Source organism: Neodiprion lecontei, chromosome 7 (assembly GCF_021901455.1).
Source record: "Neodiprion lecontei isolate iyNeoLeco1 chromosome 7, iyNeoLeco1.1, whole genome shotgun sequence".
NCBI lineage: Eukaryota > Metazoa > Arthropoda > Insecta > Hymenoptera > Diprionidae > Neodiprion > Neodiprion lecontei.
In genome coordinates, this window is record NC_060266.1 from 9,202,240 (window position 1) to 9,224,313 (window position 22,074).

At 42.5% G+C, this 22,074-nt stretch overlaps 1 protein-coding gene and 1 long non-coding RNA gene across 2 annotated transcripts in view; one reads left to right on the forward strand and one right to left on the reverse strand.

Annotated features, from left to right (window-relative positions):
- The window catches only part of LOC107227614 (dynein axonemal heavy chain 2), a 732,784-nt gene that overhangs the window by 707,532 nt on the left and 3,178 nt on the right, over positions 1-22,074 (reverse strand). The gene's annotated exons all lie outside the window — the stretch shown is intronic.
- Positions 1,883-19,006, forward strand: LOC124295601. Its single transcript, XR_006905496.1, has 3 exons — positions 1,883-1,893; positions 2,524-2,525; positions 18,890-19,006. It is a non-coding gene; the product is annotated as an uncharacterized LOC124295601 (long non-coding RNA).

The window sequence follows — 22,074 nt, forward strand, 5'->3', positions numbered from 1 at the left end:
TTGGAATGTGTCATGAAACGTGAAAATTTGTCTAGAAATCGGCATTCGATATTGAGTCAAAAGCACGAGTTATACACTGTAGAACAGTAAAAAGTTGTACTGAGCTGGAATGACCACAAGCGCATCGTGTTTCAAAACACATGCGATACGCTTCCGTGGGACTACAAGCCTGCACCGTACCTTCGTAATTACCGTATCGTTATGTATGTAGGATTCAATTAATAACTGTACCGTGATGTATATTATATTATTATGTAGGATAGTGAATAAGAACGCTCCAAAATATGAAGAATTGTACAACGATGCACATCTCTGTCAATTGTCTAAAAAATAAAGATGCATACTTGTTATGTGTCGGGTATAACATGAAGAGGCACATATGTGTTTACAAAAAATTCATTTATTCAAATGTTACATGTCCGATTCGTTTATCCAACTGTTGTGTGTATTGTCAAAACCTGACTATTTAACATATATTTTTTTTTTCCACGCTTCTTGAGCACCTTCTCCACCAGATAGATATCCGGATGTTTAACCTTGAGGAGCTCTTTTTCGTAGGAGCCACCAGCGATGGGTTGATCTGGGTAGTCTTCGAGCTTGTACGTCACAGGATGAGTATTTTCCACTTGGCTTATTGTGAATATCTCCGTCGTCCAATTGGGAGTGTCACCTTTCTCAAAGACATTTCCGAATTTGCTGATTCGAACTTTGTCACTGATTTTGAACTTTGCCAGTTTGGTAGGTTTCGCTCGAAGCCCTCCTACGCCTGACGTAATAACAGCCTCTCGTTTGCAAAGGTGACATCCGACAGTTTCATTTTTATGGTTCGGTGTTTGACGTTGTTGTAAGCCGAAACCAAATCGGATAAGATATCGAGCCACTTGTAGCTTCCTTGCATGCTGAACCGTTTCCACATTTTACCTTTCAGCGTGGGATTGGAACGTTTACAGATCGAAGCCTTTAAATCACTGTATGTGGAGTAAAGTTCGATTCCGTAACGTGTGATAAGCGATTCAAATTTCGAGTTGTAAAATTCCGTTCCTCTGTCGACGTCTAAGTTTTTCCGTACCCGTCCTTGGACAAGCACAGACTCCATTGCTTCCGTAACATCATCTCCAGACTTGCTCTTTATCGGTACAGCCCACGCGTTCTTTGAAAAGATATCAATGACTGTGAGCATGTACTCGTAGCTTTTGTTTTGTTCAGCGTATGACGTCATATCAACAAGATCCGCCTGCCAGGTCTCGTCGATTCCGCACACGTCTACACGTCGACGCGGGTAATCCCGGCGTGCAGGCTTATGCAGTTCCGTCACCAGTGCTTGCTTTTCCTCGGTCATATTCCAACGCTCCTAGTCGGGTGTTCAATTGAGAAATGTTATCAGCGTTCCGAATTGACAGGTCTCTGCCTGTTTTGAAGTCTGTGTAAAGGGTATCCAAGGCTTTCTCCGGGGTGACCTCCAAAGCTTTGATCATTTGATCGAGGTTGTCGATTTGTTTTTGCAGCGCGTTGAATTTTTGTCTCAAGATTTTTAAAGTTACAGCATTGTTCGGCTCTGCGGGATCTACGACATTCTGCACAGTCTCTTGTTCTGTATGTCATAATGCCCGTCCGCTGTTATTTGAAATCCGACACCACGAGGACCGTGAGTGCTCGCAGCCGTGTTTTTATCCAGATGCCGTACAAACACGTCGACGTTCGTCTCGGTTATGAATGCAAAAACGATGGGAGCTGCTCAATAAATGATTCCTGCTTCGCGTAGTTCCTCGATAATGAAGATTATTTCAGTATTGTGACTCGGATTTCCGTCTGTCTGAGATGCCAGGAGTAAACGAAGACGCTCCACTAACTCGATTGGATCATCCCAGAAGACGTACTCCGTTTAAACAACTTGTCGAGTGATCATAGCTTGCGAAAGTAGACCTTTACCCTTTCTTCAAGGTCATGGGAAATAATCCATCAATTCGGCAATGACATTTCACAATTTGTAACTGTTATCGTTTCAAACAGCCCCATCAGATGCGTAATACTTTTCATGCGCGTTCGTTGCGAGGATCATGTTTTCAAAATTTTCCCGATCTCCGGTGCTCACAGAAGAACCGTCAGGCTTCTTTTTGAACAAAAGTTCCAGCAAACCCTCCGTTTTCGGGTGAAGCGTATCGCCAATACGGATGTAGTCACTCTCAAAAGATATCAACGAATCACCAATCATTAGTCCGTTTGAGAGGTTGCGTACACCGTACACGTTGTCCAATTCACCTTTTGTCTTTGCATCTCTCATCAGTGCAAAATACTCATCCTCTATTTTCTCGACCGGTGTTTCTACGATTGTTTTATCTCATGCCGGAGCAAAGGAATCGTCCATTTCCGAGACAGTTTCATTTTTCGTTTCGTTTCTCATCTGCTTTATTTCTTCTTCAATTTCTTCCACCTCTTGTTTTACAGGTTGAGTATCTTATGTAACATTTACCACTTCTCGCAACGGAGTCACTACTGGTTTAAAAACGTCACTCAATTTCTGAGCCGTAGATTCCTTGCCCGATTCGAGCAATCTGTGTTTTCGACGGATCGCAGCACTTGTTTGAGCAATCTGATATAGGAGATCTTTTTGCTTGGAAATTTCAGAGCTCTGCATGTTGACGCAACTGAGTTTGCAACGCTACTGCGTTTCTCGCTCGAAAACGTTAGATTTTATATCTTTTCCAGGCTAACAAAAGAATCGAATCCCTTCTTGTATCGTCCTTCGTTGAGCTCACTGTCTTTGTCGATCACCAGAAACTCGTACTTCTTACCGTTCCAGCATACGGAGCACACACTTTTAAACTCTGTGTAAGACATATCAGTGTTTACATGGTCGTTGTATACATGTCTAAGGTTCATATCGTCTCGATTGAATAACACGAATAAGTTAACGTTGTCGCGCACGAGATGTTTGGGAACACGCGCGTACGTCTGACAGAGATAGAAACAGTCAACGTCGTGTTGTCTACCCATGCAAAAGTAGGCTCTAATATGCATGTGTGTAATATTTATTGTTCCCCTTGGGGTTACAAGGACTTCCCTTTTCCTCTTCCTTTACAATATTTTTTACATGTTTTCCTAACCTATTCTTACCCTATTCTTACTTTCTACCTTATCCTTACTCAATTTCTAATTGCCTGTGCCCTGTGCCGTTGCCTTGCCATTCCCTTACTTTCCCTCTTATCCTTTTCTTACTCTTTATCCTTATCTTTACTTGAACTTATCCTATTTTACCTTATTCTATTCCCTATTCGTCCTTATCCTAAATAAACTTCCATTTCCCATTCATCTCTCACTCTTTCATTCTCTTGTACATCCCTGATCCTTTCCAGTTCTCTCATCCAGACTTCTCCCACCCCCTCCTCACCTAAAATCTCCCTCACCACCTCCTGCCAGCTTTCCCCCCTTCTATCCCAGCCCACGCACCTTTCCCATACGTGCTTCCATGTTTCCTCCTCCCCCTCGCACACCCCACACCTTCTCTTTTCTATTTCTTTCCAGTACCTTGCCTCCTTTATCTCGCTTCCTAATCTAAATCTTGCCACTCTTGTCCACCTGCTTTCCCCCCATCCCTTTCCCAGATACCCTGGTATCCCTTCTCCTTTCACTAGCCTGTACCATCTGTTGTACCTCGATTCCCTTATTTTCTCCCACCTCTCTTTCCTCTCTATCTCCCTAAACTCCATCTCGCCCCTCTCCCTTCTCGCGACTACCTCTCTTCTCTCTGCTCCCCTTTCCGCAAAGATACTTTCCCTTTCTCTTTCCCATCTCAATCCCTGCCTCTCAGCTTCTGCCTTATATCCCGGTGTTCGCCCATCCACTCCTAATGTCCATCTCAATAATCTATCCTGTACCGCCTCGACCGCCCTCCACTCCCTCCACCCCCATATCTCCAATGCATACTCTATTACCGTCCATACTAGCCTGTCAAATAACCAAATCCTTTTTTCCCAATCCCTCCCAAACCTTCTTTTTCCTATTCCCCATACATGCCTCATTACTACCCCTGCCTTTCGTGCTCTCTCTTTCACCTGTGCTTCCTGTCCCCTATTGCACTTTACTCTATACCCTAGATAGCTGAACTCTTTCACCTCCTCTATCTTCTTCCCTTTCCATCTCCAATCTATGTTTTTCCTTCTACCGCCTCCTTTCCTAAATCTCATAATCTTTGATTTCCCTACATTTACCGTCAGCCTTTTCCTATCCATATACCTTTCTAACTTCCTAATCATTACCTCCATTTCCTCTTCACTTTCCGCTAGTAACGCTATATCATCCGCATAAGCTCACGTACATACCCTGCTGCCGGCCAACTCCACCCCCCCAACCCTTCTCCCTCTCCCCATTTTCTCTAAATCCGCCAGCAGCAGGTTGAACATATGCGGACTGACCGGGCATCCCTGCCTTACCCCCCTCGCCGTCCAGAACGCCTCTCCTACCTTTCCCCAGCTCCTCACTCGACTCATTGTTTCCTTGTAAATTTCCTCTATCCTTACCCTTAGCCCTTCCCTCACCCCTCTCCTTTCCATAGTCTCCCACAGCACCTTCCTCTTTACTGAATCGGACGCCGCTTTTAAGTCCACAAACAACGCCACCATCTTTCCTTTATCCTTTTCCACCTGCCTATTGATTAAATAATTAAGTACATATACATTGTCAATTGTACCCATGCCTTTTCTGAATCCCGTTTGATTTTGCGGTATCAAGCCCTTCTCTTCTACCTCTCTTTCTAACCTATTCGCTAATGCCATCGCATACACCCTATACAGAGTTGGCATCAACGTCACCCCCCTATACTCTTCTACCCTTTTCCCCTCCCCCTTCTTTACTATCGGCGCTATCAATCCCTCTCTCCAATCCTCTGGCCAGCCCTCCCCCACCCAAACTCTGTTACATGTTTTCCATATCCACTGCTCCATTTCTTTCCCCCCATACCTCCATACCTCGCTAACTATTCCATCCCCCCCTGGTGCCTTTCCATCCCTCAGCTTTCCTATCACCTTTTCAATCTCTTCCCTCTGCAACTCCCCTTCCCCGTCCCCCTTTCTATTTACCGTCCCCCCACCTTCTGTTACCTTGCTTTCCACTCCGCCTAATAATCCCATGAAATACTCCCTCCACTCCTGATCGCCTATTTCTTCATTCACCCTCCTCCACTTCTTTCTTTCCCTGTTAACTATCTCCCATACCTTGCTTTCTGTCCTTGCTTCCGCTGCTTCTTTTATGAAACCCGCATTTTCTTTCTTTTTCCTCTCCTCGCATAGCCTATTATATTCCCTTCTTTCCTTTCTATACGCGTCCCCTTCCCCCTCCCCCTTTCTCCAGTTCCTTAGACTCTGCCCAACTTCCGCTTTTTTTCGCCTACATTCCTCATCCCACCATCCCTTTTTTGCTTCCCTCCCCCTCCCTCCTACTTCCAAGGTTCGTCCAAACTCCCTTATTCTTTTCTCTATCTCTTTGCCTACATCCGCTTCTCCTATCCCCTCCCATTTGACCTCTGTTCTAAACCTCATCCTACCCTCCTCTGTCCAGTCTCCTCTACTAGTTGCCCCTACTCTTTTTCCCTTTCTTGTCCTAGTCACTGCCCCCCTCATCCACACTATTACCAGGTGATGATCCGAGTCAACCCTATCCCCAATCTCTATCCCTTTGACCCTATCCTTTACCTCGATGTCTCCTATAGCGTAGTCTATCACCGTCACCCCCGCCCCGCCTACATACGTTAATTCTCCCTCCTCATCACCCTCTCTGTTCCCGTTCACTATTGCCCATCCTGTCTCTCCCAAAAATTGCACCAGCTGCTTACCTTCCGAGTTTATTTTCCTGTCCTTTGATTTCCTACTCCTACTCTCCTCCTCTCCTTCCCCCCAACATCCTCCCCCCTCCTGCCCTTTCAAGGCATTGAAATCACCCCCCACTATCACTTTTGCTCCTCCCTCTACCTCTTCTGCCCGCTCCTTCAATTCCCCTATTGCTCTTCCCATCCTATTTTTTCTCACCGCATACTGCACTTCCCATTTATACCCTGCTGGCAACTTATTCCTAATCCTTTCCCACCCTTTCTTTTCTATCCATGTCTCCATTAAAAATATTACCTCCCAGTCCCTTAGCCCCCTCCAGAAATCTTCATCCTTTCTCGCGAGCCCCGCCACATTCCAGAAAACTACTTTCCACCCCTCCCTTTCCGTCTCGCCTACTCCCCTCTCTCTCCTCTTCCCCCCCCCCTGCCTCTACCACCCGCCACTGCCCATTCCCCTGACTGCCTTTCCCTACGTATCCCTTCGTGTGCTTCTATACCTCCCTCTTGTCTTTCCTCGCTTGCTGTCCTTTCCCCATCGCTTTCCCCTACTTTTACCCTCCCCTCCCTTTGCCCCTCTTCCCTCTCTCTCCCTGCACCGTCCCTAAGCACCTCTCCTATCTCATCCCACTTCCAAATTTTCCCTTCTATCCAGATCTTTGCATACCCTATTTTCACTCTGTTTCCCCTTCTCTCCTCGATAGCTGCTATCTCCCTCAACTTCCATTTCATTCTCTTCTCTGCCCAGGTGAGATCCTCCTCTATTCTCTCCTCCCTCCCTTTGAGGAGGCTTTTTCTTCCCATTACCTGCCTCTTTTGCTCCCTATTCCCTAGCCTCACTATCCACATCCCGTTTTCTCTCCCCTTTTTCGCGCCTACCTCTTACATATCCTTTACCTCGACCTCTACCCCTCTTTCACCTGCATAATCTTTTTCAACCCTTCCTTCTCCCTTGCCTTTTCTATCCTCGCTCCTCTCAATACTATATTTCCCCTTCTGCCTTCCCTTTCTTTCCTCTCTATGGACCACTCCATCTCTTTCGACCTATCTATTGTTACCTGCGCCACTTCCGCATTCCCCTGTCCCTGCCTCTCCACCCCGCCTTCTGCACTCTTCTTTTCTAATTCTACCAGCCTCTCCTTTACCCTTTCCATCTGCCCCCCTCTCCGCTCTTCTACCTCTTCTAATCTTTCACCTAGGTACCTTATCGTTTCCTTCATCTCCCCCCTCTGTACTTCCCACTGCTCTTCCCTTCTAGTCATTTCCCCTTTCATCTTTTCCATTTCTTTCCTGATCCCCCTTCCCTGCCCTTTGACCTCCTCTAGACCTATCTTCAACTCTTCCCTAATCAGCCTTAGCATATCCTGTATAGTCCCTCCCTCTGCCTTCCCTTCCTCACCTGTCTTGCCCTCCAGCGACCGGTGAACTTTCCTGCTTTACCCAAATACTCTTTCTCTTTCCTGCATCTCATCTGCATCCTCCTTCCCTTTTTCCCCATCCTCCTCCCGCTTCCTCTTCCATAAATCTAGCACCGTCGTCGCCGATCCCAGGCTATGCCACCTATCCCTCCCTAACGCTGCTACTGCACCCGGCCCACCTTTCTTTTTCTCCTCCTCTACTCTGTTTGCCCCTTCTTCTTGGCCACCCGCGTTGCTTATACTCTTTCTCTCCGCCACCGCTCCCTACCTCATCCACCTGCCGCCTACCTGTCTCTGCTCTATCCCCCTTCTCACTCCCTAGATGTTACCGCCTATTTTTGTCTTATCCTTCCCGTTGCCGTCCGCTGGCTCTCTCTGACTAACCTCAAAACTCTCCCCCCTTTTTTTTCAACTGTCCTTCCCTTCCATTCCTGCCTCCCTATTCTCTTCACCCGTCCGCCTGTCTATTCCTTCCCCGCTCCTTCTCTGCCCTATTTCCTTTCCTCCTCCCCTTTGCTATCCAGCTAAATTCTCGCCTTTCCACTCACACTCTTTCTCACACCTGCCACTCACATCCAAAACGGAAACGGAAGTCCCAAGTAGGCTCTAATATTGTCCTGCTTTTCGCATGCTACATCGTCAAATGTGATTTTGAGTAGATCTAGATATTTTCAAATCTAAGTCCGTTGGGATGGGTTATAAGTGTGAGCAACGCATTAGTTTTACCACAATTCCACGGTCCACAGAATATTGCAGGTAGATTATTTGGGAGTCATTCACGGTGCCGTTTGTGCCTTTCGACATTGTGCTCTGAGAGTTTTTCAAAATCCTCTAGCGGAAGCTTAGTGGGTTGTTTTTCAAATCGCATCTCAGACATGACTGATCGGTTTTGCTATAAATATCCCGTTTTAAAGCACTTTCTTCCGGTAAACGCACGAACATAATCGTGTACAGAGGTGAACGAAGCAGCAGGCAGCAACATCGTGGCAAGGGTCTGGTGAATAAAATCATCAACAGCCTTCCAGTCGAATTGCATGTACCTGGTTATCAGTACTGTGGGCCTGGTACAAAATTAACAGAAAGACTCGCTCGTGGTGATCCGGGGATCAATCTTCTGGACGCGCGTCGCAAGGACCACGACATTGCTTACTCGCAGAATCGTGAAAATCTTGAAGTTACAAACAAGGCTGATAGGGTGGTGGCTGAAAGAGCTTGGAAACGGATTTTCGCGTCGGAAGCCAATTTGGGTGAAAAAGCAGCAGCTTGGGCAATAGCTAATACAATCAAAACTTGGAATGGGAATTCGAAAATCAAAAAATGAGACCCTGAGAAAAATTTCAAATGCTGCAAATCGTTCTATGGTTCCAAGCAACGATGCAAAAGTAGCTATCGAATCTGCGTTGGAGGGAGCTGAAAAAGCCGTCAAAAAAGTGGGTGGTACATGTAAAGTGCGAACACCTCGCTTCCCACCAATACCTTCAAAACTCGCTGATTTTCTACCGTTTCTGATTCCTATTTTCGCTGGACTAAGTGTTACAGGCGCGTTAGCCGGTGGTGCGGCAGGTATAGCAAAAGCTGTGAACGATGCAAGTGCTGCTAGACGAGAACTGGGAGAGAGCAAACGACACAACAAAACTATGGGAGCTATCGCGTTGGGCAAAGGGCTTCATATGAAACCGTACAAAACAGGTCTTGGTCTCCATCTTTCGAAAAACAAGACGCGATGCTACCACGTCTAGCGTTGACTGATTGGGACTTGTTGAAATATGCAAAAATCTTTAAGGTTCTGCGTTTCCGCGGTGTTTTCATGCGAAACGAAATGCCCCAAAAAAGGGTCCACGAAAAAACGAGTCAGCTATAATCAACCTTGACGACAAAGACAGTCCGGAAACACACTGGGTTGCATACAAGAAACGCGACAATAATATCGATTACTTCGACAGTTTCGGCAACCTTCAACCACCCTTAGACCTCATTAAATACCTCGGCGTTGGTAGTGAAATACAATCATGAAAGGTACCGGGATTATGATACATTTAAATGCGGACACTTGTGTCTGAAATTTCTGAGTGGTGAGCTATATAAACATGGTGCATAATTCATCAAAGTCAGTCTATCACTCGCAGCCATGGATGATTCGTTAACGTTAACGATTTCGGGAACCTTTTCGAATCTCGAGGCACAATATTTCCCACCGATCGAACTCGCTCGTGATGAAAGTTATGCTCTTGGCTTGGTAGAATTGGTAACCTTCAATTCGATTCCCAACGTTGAGTTGGTCACAATAAAATTCACGTAGCTGATAAAGCGATCACCATACCTACCGGCAGCTACGAGATCGAGGACATAGAAAAGTATCTTCAAAACGTGCTAAGAAACACAGATATCAGGCTCAGCATTAAACCCAAGAATAATACATTACGCAGCGAAATTATTTGCAACCACACGATAAACTTTGAGCCGAATGATTCCATCGCTCAACTTTAAGGATTAACACCATGTGTATTGGAGGTTGATGAGACTCACGAATCAGACGTGCCCGTAACTATACTCAAGGTCAACCCGTTGCGAGTTGAGTGCAGCATCACAACGGGCGCCTACGTCAATGGACATAAAGTACACACTATTCACGAGTTTTTCCCGACTGTCCCACCCGGATATAAGATCGTGGAAGTACCGTCGCACGTCATTTACCTTCCAATCACCATCAGGATCGTAGATCACGTTCAGCTTCGGTTAGTGGATCAAGACGGAGACCTGATTAATTTCCGTGGAGAAGTTATTACTGTCAGACTACACATCAAATCGCAATAAATGATGAGAATTTCATCTGACAGACTGTCAAAGAGTAGGTATATCAGCAAGTCGGCATGCCCCGATCAGGTCAGTCATCGATCGATGCTCGAACCGTTAACACCTCGAAACGTGGAATTCCTGATAGCCCTGGGTCGGAAACTCACACCTTTTGGAAGAGAAATTTCCGACACCTAAAAATCCGATTTTGCTGTTTCATCATCTGCTACGTATCACGGAAAAAGACATCCCAAACACTCAAACACCATTCGTCTCTGACGAATTCGTTGCGCATTACGAGATTCACGCTCAAAAACCTTACGCCTCGTCGACTTTCAACAACAGCGATGTAATTCGAATCACCGTTCAGTATCAGGATTTATGCATATCACCCAGCAAAAGTCTGGTACATATCCATGGACGACTCCTCAAACCTGATTGTACAGCTACTGTGAACACACAGCTCGTAAACAACGCGATCTGTCATTTGTTTGAAGGAATTCGCCACGAAATTAATGCAGTTGAGATTGATAGAAGGAAGAACGTTGGCTTGACAATTCTCATGAAGTGTTACGCTTCACTGCACCTTGGTCAGACTTGGCTGTCGGATGATCTTGGGTTTCGCTAAAGACTACAGCAAGATCGTTGTCAACGCTAAACATGAGTTAATTTTGACGAGATTGAAAACTGACGTCAACGCAATCATGCAGATTTAAGAGGAGGAATTGAAAGTCACGATCAATGCAGTGGAATGGGTCATACCGTATTTGAAACTCGCGGATCAAAAAAAGTTAACCTACTTAATTTCATTCAGAAAGATCCGCTTATTTCGATGATTTTCCGCAATTGGGAATTGTACGAATATTCCTTACTTCCCACAACATCGAAACACGTTTGGACTGTAAAAACTCCCACTCAGCTTGAAAAACCTCGATACGTCATTTTGGGTGTCCAAGCAATTCGAAAGAACAAGATCAGCAAGAACGCAAGTGATTTCGATCATTGCAACATCACGGACGTCAAGCTGTTTTTAAACTCTCAATCTTATCCGTGCGGTAACCTGAACCTCAACATGAGTCGTAATTTGTACGAGCTGCTGTACGAGATGTACGCAAACTTCCAAGCTACCTACTACGACAAGAACCCCGAGCCGTTGCTGACAAAGAGTGAATTCCTGCAAGACGTCCCCTTATTCGTTATCGACTGTTCAAAACAAAACAAATCTTTGAAGTACGGATCTGTCGACATCCGTCTTGAATTTGAAGCTAAAGCCAACTTTCCCGCTGAAACATAAGCGTACTGCTTGATTGTTCAGGATCGTCTTGTCGAATGCAACCCACTCAGTGGTGGGGTGAAAAAGTTGGTATAAAAGCTGACACGTTCCCACCATCTCGAACAGTTCAAAGATTGAGCTTATCGTTGACATACAAGGCTTTCGTAGACCTTTCAACAATACCTTTACATTTGAAGAATTGGCTATAATTTTTCAATCTACTCGGAAGCATCTCCATTAATGTTTTTCTTCAAGCCACCTCACGAATGGGATTGTCTGAACGTCAAATACAAAAGCCAAAATTTTTGGTTAGAACGCGTTTTTCACGGTTTACCTTGGAGCTGTGGAACCATACCGTTTGAGGAAGTTGAGTGGACCATTGAAGACAGGCTGTGCAAAGCTGAAACCATGTGCGTAAAAGGGGACGAAAAACGAGATTGGTTGCTTAAAATTGTCCCTAAAGTTCAAATCATCGATTTGCTGGACTTTGGTTGTCCGTCGCTTCAAACCTTGCAAAAACCTTCTGCTGTGTCTCTTAGATGTAACGTGCATACAATACCCAACGCAATCTATGCAGCACAAAACGTTTTGTTACTTCAAAATTGGCTACAAAATCATCATACTGTTCGGACGGCGAGGGTGTACGATTTGTTTTCCTGTGCAGAAGCACCTACAAGAATGGTCCCGCATTCCTGGCGAACATATTATCCTGGTTATGAAATGATTGTTCCATCGTTGTGAAGTAATTGTCAACTGTAGCCTAAAAATTGCACCCAATAAAACTGTTTTTTGAAGAATATTCATAAATCAATTTCACACCTTCACCTTAGCTCTTGAGCGAGAATTTTTTTTAATACGAATCGTATGTCATATTCAACGTTGCTCTCCATCTCTGACCGAGCTGTACTTAAACTGAGTTGTGTTTTGCATTCCTAGAGCGATAGTTACCCAACACCGCAGATCCTTGGCTCTGAATGTATACTTCCGCAGCTATTGGTCAACCTTGCACTCCGACCTTGACCAAACCCGTTCAAAATTCAGCGCAGAGTTCACTTTACACTTACAAGCCAAAAGAATGTCACGTGGTTGATATCAAACCGGCATCCGAGGGAGTGAAAAACAATTCTTAGAATTATTAATCTTGGAATATCGCGTGGTTGATAACGTGGGAAAGGAATGTGAGGTGGTTGATGTCACACATCAACAGTCCCATCGTGGGAAAAGAATGAGGGACGGTAACCGACATCCAGGTCGGTAACAAAGTTCACGCCTTCCGCTGCGCCCCCCAACCGTTAGCAGGCGAACACTACATAAAGACTTTGACCTTCGGTCGGTAAAATTGTCGCTAAAACAACACGATTTTGACCTTCGACCGATAAGAATTGTCGGTGAAGCAGTGCGATTTTTGCCATCGACCGATACAACTGTCAGTAAGGTTGCGCGTTCTTGATCTTGAGTCGGTACGGCAGACTGTGACGTCATCGCGGAAAAGGGTTTAAGTCTGGGGAGGATGTCGGTAAGTGTCGGTAACAGGAATCTGCGTGTAGAACCGGCCTTGCTATGCTACTGTCTTACGGGCCGATTTTCAGTAAATGGCTGTTGCGAGTAAAAAAATAGCGATACACAGTCGTATGAGTTTTTGAAATCACAATAGTTATAAATATTCATTTTTGGGGTCGCTCAATACGAATCTGGAGTCGGTTTGACCCTATCAGATCAAAATCCAGGTCATTCGCAGGTCACAACAAGAAACAACTTTCAAAGCAGAGACAATAATCATAAATATACGTTCTTGGGGTCGCTGAATCCGTATCTGGGGAATTTAAATTTGAATTATCGAATAGATGTTCACATCTGATTTTCGGAACTTTTCTACCTTCAACAGCCATTTACTGAAAATCGGCCCGGAAGACCCCCCATTCTAACTCCAGATTCGAAGAAAACATGTTTCACATGCCGAGTTCAGACACTTTTTTTTGTGGGCCTGTGTGATCTTTTATAATTCCATCGGCCTTGGGAATATTGCAGATATAAACACAATAGTAACAGACACAAGCGTCATTTGCGTAATGGAGACTTGGTGTACAACGGATCCGGAGCGATATTCATCTTTTCAAGCTTGCTACATACAAGAAGTACACTACAGTCTAGAGGAGAAGGGAAAGCTAGAGGCAGAACCAACGGTGGAATAGATCCTGAACCTTTATTGAATGATTAAACATCCAATGAATGTATAATACCATCCTCTCGTAGGGAAGATTGAGATTGTTTAATCGAATTGCCACTGAAATTCACACGACTCAACCCGCCTTCTGCGCTTGGCTTTTTTATCAGCTAAACTTAAATTACGCGATTACGCTGTACCATGCGCTTACGCTGCGTCTGTCGAGATGCCAGGTAGTCAGTCTAAATACTACCTCCCCGTGTAACACAGTTTGTCTTATTGACTAATTATAAACTCGCATTTTCATATAGTCAGTTCAGACCAAACTCATACCTTGTATTTTCAATTCAGAACCAACTCGCATCTTGTATTTCTTATTTAAATAACCAGCATAGCATTCAAATCTTTGTATTACCTTCTCGAAATATTTGCATGGTAAAGGCGGCAGAGCGATATGTTTGAATAATACGTTTTAAAATTCACAGCTTCTGCTCAAGTCTTAACACTTCATATTCATACGCGTATCAATTGGACAATTCTATTGCAGCTAGAGCTCACAATCAGTGTACATTAGTCTTTCGACAGTTATCAATATATACTTAGTTCTCTCAAAGAGAATTTTTTTGCCATAATCCAAGATTTTCCCGATTTCCCAATAATTATCGGAGGTGATGTTAAGGGGGAAAATCAGTGTGAAAAAAAAAATCGATTTTTTTTTGCTTAAATAGATAGTTTTGACATTTAAGAATATGCCTACAAATTTTAAAAACAATATTCGGCTTAGAAGTATTCGAAATTGGCACCAAGCGTCGACGCTTGTTTTATATCAATATTTAAGTCACATCATTCAATTTTATCCTCTCGAAACTTCAAACGCGTTTTTCTCGGAACCATGTTTTTTGACCTGGTTGACAGCATAACTCTGTCAAATTTTGTCCAATCGACTTCACTTAAAAAGGATTCTCTACAAAAAACTTATCGCTATCGTCGCATCGTAGTATTTTTTTAAATTGTTTACTTTTTTTTTATTTATAATTTACTACAAATCTTTTGTGTAAGATTCGATTTTATTTTTAAATGACCGCCATTTTTTTTCTAATCAAAATTTCCAAATTTCCTACGATGCTGCAATATCTATACTATTATAATTTCATAATCTTTTTGAATTTTTGAGTTCAGATGCTTGCTGTCGCACTAATGTAGTCAACCGTCGGAAAGTTTTTTTTTTTTGAGACGCTATTTTGCGACCGCTCCTCTGCTTTATAAAATGTACTCAAAATAAAAAAAAAAATTTTCCTTGTATACTTCAATGCTTCAATAATAAATACACAAAATCCTAGGTGATTCGATTCAGCCGTTTTTTCAAAAAAAATTCCCAAAAACTACCTCATTTTTCAGCCTGTCACACTGATATTCCCCCTTAATGGTAAAATTACAGACAGTGATTTGTTTCTAGACGAGAACCTACTTTTCAGTTATAGTATCTCACGAGAGCACTCATTCGTGGACTCGATTGACAATGAAATAAGAAAAATTTTATTGAGATTTATGGAAGACGCAGGATTTGACTTGATAAGCAGTAGATGGCGGAGCGATTCTCCCGCAAATTTTACATATGCTTGTACATCTGGATGCTCTGTTCTTGACTTAGTATGGGTTAGCGAGAATTTAGAATACGTATCAGACTTACAAATTCATCTTACTCCCGTCAAATCAAACCACTTCTTAGTAATATGTCAATTGAGAACTACTGTTGCAAACTTTCTCCCTGGTGATATTGATAATGTGAAAATCAGAAAGGACGCAATCAAATTACGCTACAAGTAGCATATGGCATTCTCCTCTAAAGTAGGATTGACGTTCTTAAGTTTCAATGAAATGAATAATAACTTTGATACGATCATACACAACATTGGAACTCGAATTGGCATGACTAAAAAACAAAGGGCTAAGAATATAAGAAAGCTATGGTTCAAGAAAAAAATGCAAGGACGCATGAAAGAACATGGTCATTAAATTAAATACTAGCAAAGAAAATTGCTTTTCAGAAGAATCTCTCCAAAAGTACTCCACGAACAAAAAACTATATATAAGAGTACAGTGAAAATCGAAAAACCTTGTACATAAATCATGCTGTCAAGTCTATAACTCGAGTATCGAGTCAAAACGAATTCTGGAACGTTATTAACTCTCACAGAAACGAAAAGCGTGCCTGTCACAATGCTATTTCACTAAACATCTGGTTTGGATATTTCCAAGAATATTATATGCCAATAATATCAATAAACGATAGACTCGAGTATTCTGTGGTTATTGTACCCGAATAAGAATTCCCTGTCAGCTTTGGGTAAATTGAAAACAGTCTCAAGACCTGCAAGGACCAGAAAGCAAAGGTGAAAAGGGCATTGCATGTGAATTTTCAAGAAGCTTACCGTCCAACTAGCAATTGTACCTGAAACGCTTGGTAAGAAGATACTCGAAAGTAAAGTAACACCAGATTCTTGATCGGATATCATAATTGAACTGTTGTACAAAGGAAAAAGCAACCGAAACAACACCTGGAGTTACAGACTAATAGCGCTTGCTAATTGTCTGTATAAGAAGAGTCTGTTCGCGACTAAACTGCTAACGCAGGTCTACATGGTGTGAGCGTAATAATGAAATTTTCGAGTGACTATCAGGCTTCCGGGAAAATTGTAAATGCTTAGAAAAGATTTACACAATGAGCACGGTAATACAACTGCACTTAAGAAAAACCAAAGTAAAATTGTACAGATTCTTCGTGGGTTTCAAAGAAGCCTTTGATTCAAAAAATCACGAACTGTTATGGCGCAAAATACGAAGTCTAGAACTCAGCACGAGCGTTATTTATATTATAGTCCGCTTATACTCCAAACGACTGAATCTCGACAACCATTCAAAGTCAACAAAGGCGTGCTACAGAGAGAAGCCATATACCCCATTTTTTTTGCACTTTTCCTACAAGGTTGAGAGTATTTCCTGAAATCAAAAGGGATCAGAGCCGCTTCTGTTTCCCACATCATAGAAATTCTACTATTAGACTATGCAGATGACATAGTAATGATAATAGTAATTCCTATTCAAAATTTCCGGGTGGTGATATATGTGGATAAATGTGGGTATATATTGATTTACATGTAATTCCATATGAATCTACTAGAAATCCAGAACTATGCAAAATTTATCTGGGTGATCTATGGTTTTCCTGTACTTAGAAGGATTAAAATTCTCGATCTCGTAGATAATGTAGTGGTGAATCTTGGTGAGCGCTCATTGAATGTATTACACATATTTTCGTTAACGTTTCGGCCCGAGTGGGGGCCCTCCTCCAAACGATCAATTTTTTATTCAACTGTCAAGAACATAAATTCCATCGGTTATATATTAACAACCATGGATATCATACTATTAGGAGTTATTATCTATTGTACATTGCCCAGCAAAAAGTACATATTGTACAGCAAAAAGTAAAAACAATAGCAGTGTAGGGACATCAAATCATGTACAATTTATCTTTAAGGTTAGACAATGTTTGGCATGTGGTCAGATATAAGCGGTTTGTAAATATTGGCAAGGTGTTCGACATCTTGTCTAAGGCTAACCGAATTTGGGTGCCCTACAATATTGCTCATTTCTAATAATAGACGTTTATAATAATTAGGTTCTTCACCGAGGATGTTTACATTATCGTAGTTGAAAGAATCTTCTTTGTCGATCACATGTTTAGTTAGTGCGGTATGTCGATCCTCATTCTCTTCGAGATGGCGGCCAGTTTGTCTAATATAGACTTGGTTGCAGTCTTTGCACGGTATTTTATAGACAACATTCGATCGTTTGCCCATAGGGATCCCATCTTTTCCCGAATCAAAGACCAGTTGTAAATCCTTTGAATTTTTTCCCACAAACTTGACATTATGTTTGGTAAATAAACTATTCAACGACTCAGAGACCAGATACATATGGGATGGGGAAAAATGTGGTGGCTGGTCTGTTGTTGTCATCTGCGGAAGCAGAGTCAACATTGTTGTCATGCAAGTTATTGATGAGGATGCGTCTCTTTTTTATCTGTTTGCACAGAAGGCCATGTAGATAGTCATTCCATCTTAGAATATTGTATATAAGCGACAAATTTTTTTCACGGAATTCGGTACATGATAATTTAATGGCTCGGTCAACAAGATTAAAAATAGTACCTATCTTGTAAGACACCAGGTGACGGGAATTGAAATTCAGGTATCTTTGAGACCACGTTTTTTTGACAAACCAATCTGTTTTGACGTTAGAGTTATTCTTTATCAGCAATAAACCGAGAATATTGATAGGATTATTAACTTCTATTTCAATAGTAAATTGTAATCGAGGATGATATTGGTTGAAGATGTTCAATATGTAGTCTATTTTTTTTTTGGGGACAGCAGTTAAAATATCATCAACATATCTGAAATAGAAGGGTAGATCAAAATCGAGTTTGCTGATGCAAGACAACTCATGGTCCTCCGTTACTAGGTCTGACAAAATTGGCGAGAGTGAAGAACCCATGGGCAACCCGAACTGTTGTGCGGATGTGTCTTTGTTAAATTTGAAAATTACCGAATCAAAACAAATGTTTAAGGGGTAAGGCCACTGTAAATTTTTTGAAAAATCGATTTTTTTTCTGTAGGCTTCAAAAATAGTTTAAACCCTCTAGAATAAGGAAAAAAAGGTCCCGTGCGAGAAAAATTTTTGTTTGGCCCCCAAATCATCTTCAAGCGGAAAAACTGTCCTAGATAGCACGACGGATATCGCTGTTTGCACATTCAATGGCGGCCTTACCAACGTCTTGCAAATATTCAAGATGTTGGAGGTGGAAATTGGTGTACAGTCATATAATTTCTGCATCGAAGCCGACGCCAAACGCATTAAGCACGCGGAGATATCTCTGAGCGCCGCGGCAAAAAGTGCGCGCGCGCTCCAAAAATCCACCAGGAAAGACGAAGAAGACGAAAATTTGGCCATCGAAGGACAAATGTATGGTGCTGGGATTGCAGACTAACGGTAAAAAATTTTTTTACCTTCATTTTTTTATTTTTTCCAATAAAAAACTATTCGCAAAACTTTAAGCGCGTTTTTCTCGAAACACAGTGTTTCAAAATGGCACGCAGCATCACTCGAACAATTTTCATTTTTTTTACTTGAAATTTTGATCAGATGTGAACATTAACATTATCTTGAGAATGTCGATCGGGATTTTCAATAACTTTATTTATTGATTTTTTATTAACAAAAAACTAGCCGTTTTTTACGTCAAAAATCAATTTTTTTTTCAAACGCACGCCAAATCCACAAAAATTGATACTTTTTAAAATCCGATCGACGTTCTCTAGCTATAAACCTCTAGATTGTGGTTTTTTTTTTTGTTCTAGATTCAAAAGTGCACCAGTGGTGCTGCGTGCCGCGGAGCCCGGCAAGCAAAACATGCCCCGGGAAGATAGCTGTGGAACCGCCATTTTGTTTTTTTTGCTGTAAAAAAATTTGATAATAAAGTTTAATGTATGCCCGATAACACCCTTAAAAGTTTTTTTTCAATTACCTTCAATTTTGGAAGCAAAAAATTCGTGAAAAAACCTTTTTTTTTGGACCGTTGCAGTGGCCTTACCCCTTAAGGCTTTAACCAGGTCAGCAAGTCGCATTGGTATGCTTTTATCTAGTGAGGCCTAACGGTTCCTTACAGCGAGCCTGGTGAGGTCTATAGGAACATTGGTAAATAACGATACTACATCTAGCGAAATTAATATGTAATTATCTGGAATAATGACAAAAAAATCCGTGATACCATGACCTTTAGAAAAAACAACCCGAACGTTATGTTTTTGAAAGCGGATGAAGGTAATACGTCAGTGGCTATGCACAGAGAGACTTACAACAACAAAATGCTACAACAACCTTCGGACACTAACACCTATAGAATTGCAAGATATGACCTTTGTAACACTCTACAGTCTGGGGTAAGCAAACTCACTTCTGGTTGGCTTGATTCTAAGTCAATAAACAAAAGTATGCATAGAAGTATCACTACGTATAACAGTGTACCCCCACGTGCTTATGGCCTTCCTGAAATTCATAAAGAAGGAGTTCCGGTTTGAATCATAGTCTCCTTTGTCGATAGCCCGACTTACGCCTTATCTAAAATAATTAATTCACGGTTCACTACAAACATCACCCTCCCTGACTCCAGAGTCAAAGACAGTTTCACATTGATGGACGAACTAAGTAAATTGATTATTCCAGATAATTACATATTAATTTCACTAGATGTAGTATCGTTATTTACCAATGTTCCTATAGACCTCGCCAGGCTCGCTGTAAAGAACCGTTAGGCCTCACTAGATAAAAAGATACCAATGCCACTTGCTGACATGGTTAAAGCCTTGAACGTTTGTTTTGATTCGGTAATTTTCAAATTTAACAAAGACACATCCGCACAACAGTTCGGGTTGCCCATGGGTTCTTCACTCTCGCCAATCTTGTCAGACCTAGTAACGGAGGACCATGAGTTGTCTTGCATCAGCAAACTCGATTTTGATCTACCCTTCTATTTCAGATATGTTGATGATATTTTAACTGCTGTCCCCAAAAAAAAAATAGACTACATATTGAACATCTTCAACCAATATCATCCTCGATTACAATTTACTATTGAAATAGAAGTTAATAATCCTATCAATATTCTCGGTTTATTGCTGATAAAGAACAACTCTAACGTCAAAACAGATTGGTTTGTCAAAAAAACGTGGTCTCAAAGATACCTGAATTTCAATTCCCGTCACCTGGTGTCTTACAAGATAGGTACTATTTTTAATCTTGTTGACCGAGCCATTAAATTATCATGTACCGAATTCCGTGAAAATAATTTGTCGCTCGTATACAATATTCTAAGATGGAATGACTATCCACATGACCTTCTGTGCAAACAGATAAAAAAGAGACGCATCCACATCAATAACTTGCATGACAACAATGTTGACTCTGCTTCCGCAGATGACAACAAGCACACGACTGTTCCTTTGATTGCGCCGTATGTGACCTTGTCGTCTGAGAATTTCACCTTCCTTGCGATGAGTGCGGTTTCGACGTTGCGATTTGATTGTGAGCATGAGCTTGCTCCACGGCTTCGAGGGTGTGGATGTGACCGATGAGAAACGCCTTGAGCTCCGCAAACGTGGGGGGCTCGAGTTTCTCGGTGACACTTTTTTCCCACTCTTCTAGAGATGCTGGGTCGAGCTTGCGAATCGTCATGTGCACGATGATGTGATCCCATAATTTCTCCGGTCTATCGAGAAGTTTGAGCACGCCAAGAGCTTCGTAAGTGTTGCTGTGCAAGCTTTTCAGTTCCGATGACGATTTCTTTGTGACACGAGGAATCGCGAAAAGTGTCGCGAGATGAGAATCCGTCAAAAGTCTCGTGTTTTCGTACCGCGATACGAGAGTTTCCCAGGCTCGAGGGAAGTTTTCAGCGGTAAGAGCGATGTTTTTAATGAGTTGTGACGGTTCATCGGTAAGACTTGTTTTTAGGTAGTGCAGTTTTTCCACTTCCGAGAGTTGCGGATTTTCGCGAACGATTGATGTGAAGAGGTCGTGGAAAGACTTCCATTCTGAGTAATTGCCCGAGAACGTAGGCAATTCGATGCGTGGTAGCCGTTTTGAGGTTCCTCCAGTTGTGAGTTGGGGGGCTGCGGCTGTTGGTACGATCGGTGCCGATAGAGTCTTGAGAGATTCGAGCAGATCGAGCATCTCTCCCTTCGTGTTCAAGTATTGCTCTTCGCACTGTTCGTAAATAGTCTTTCGCGAAATACTAAAGTCTTTTGATAGCGTCGAGTTGATCACCTTTTGCTGCGATTCTGATTTGATCGACTGTCTCGTGCATGCCTTGGAACTTCAGCCAATTTGAATTTAACGCATTTAATCACGATCGCACTTGCCCGAGAGTTATTTTTGCTTCACCGAGCTTGCGCAAGTTTTCGAGAGTGCGACAGATGCGACTGAAGAGATCGGTTTGACGTTCATTGTATTCGTCGATCGTCATTTTGACAAATGAGAGAGTGTAACTCACGCAACGAACAGAGTTTTCACGAACGAGACACGCACACAGTGATAATAGGGCGTCGCGATACACACTTCGAGAGATCGGTGTTGTTGACACTGAGATCTTAGTCACGGTCACTACAGAGGACACCGCACGTTTGAATTTAACGGACGCGACTGAATTTCGTGATGGTTTTCACCGATAACGATATTGTTCACTTTGATTACGTGAACTTTCGCAACTTGATGCACACGCGATAGTTCCGTTTCACTCACTGGCTAATTCGTTTTCCCGTAAGTCGCAACGATTCGAAAGATTCGACTCAATTTGCGAATGATCCGATTCGATTCGCGACTGATCCGGCTCGAAGGACCAAAAAATGTTTAGAGAGATGGCAAAAGGATATAGATCATCGACGTGGGATCCGCGAATTAGTGATGAGGACGAGTGTAAATGAAACGAAAGTGATGTTGAGATAGAGAGAGATAATGATTACCGATAAACGAGACTTTTATTGGTTTCGAT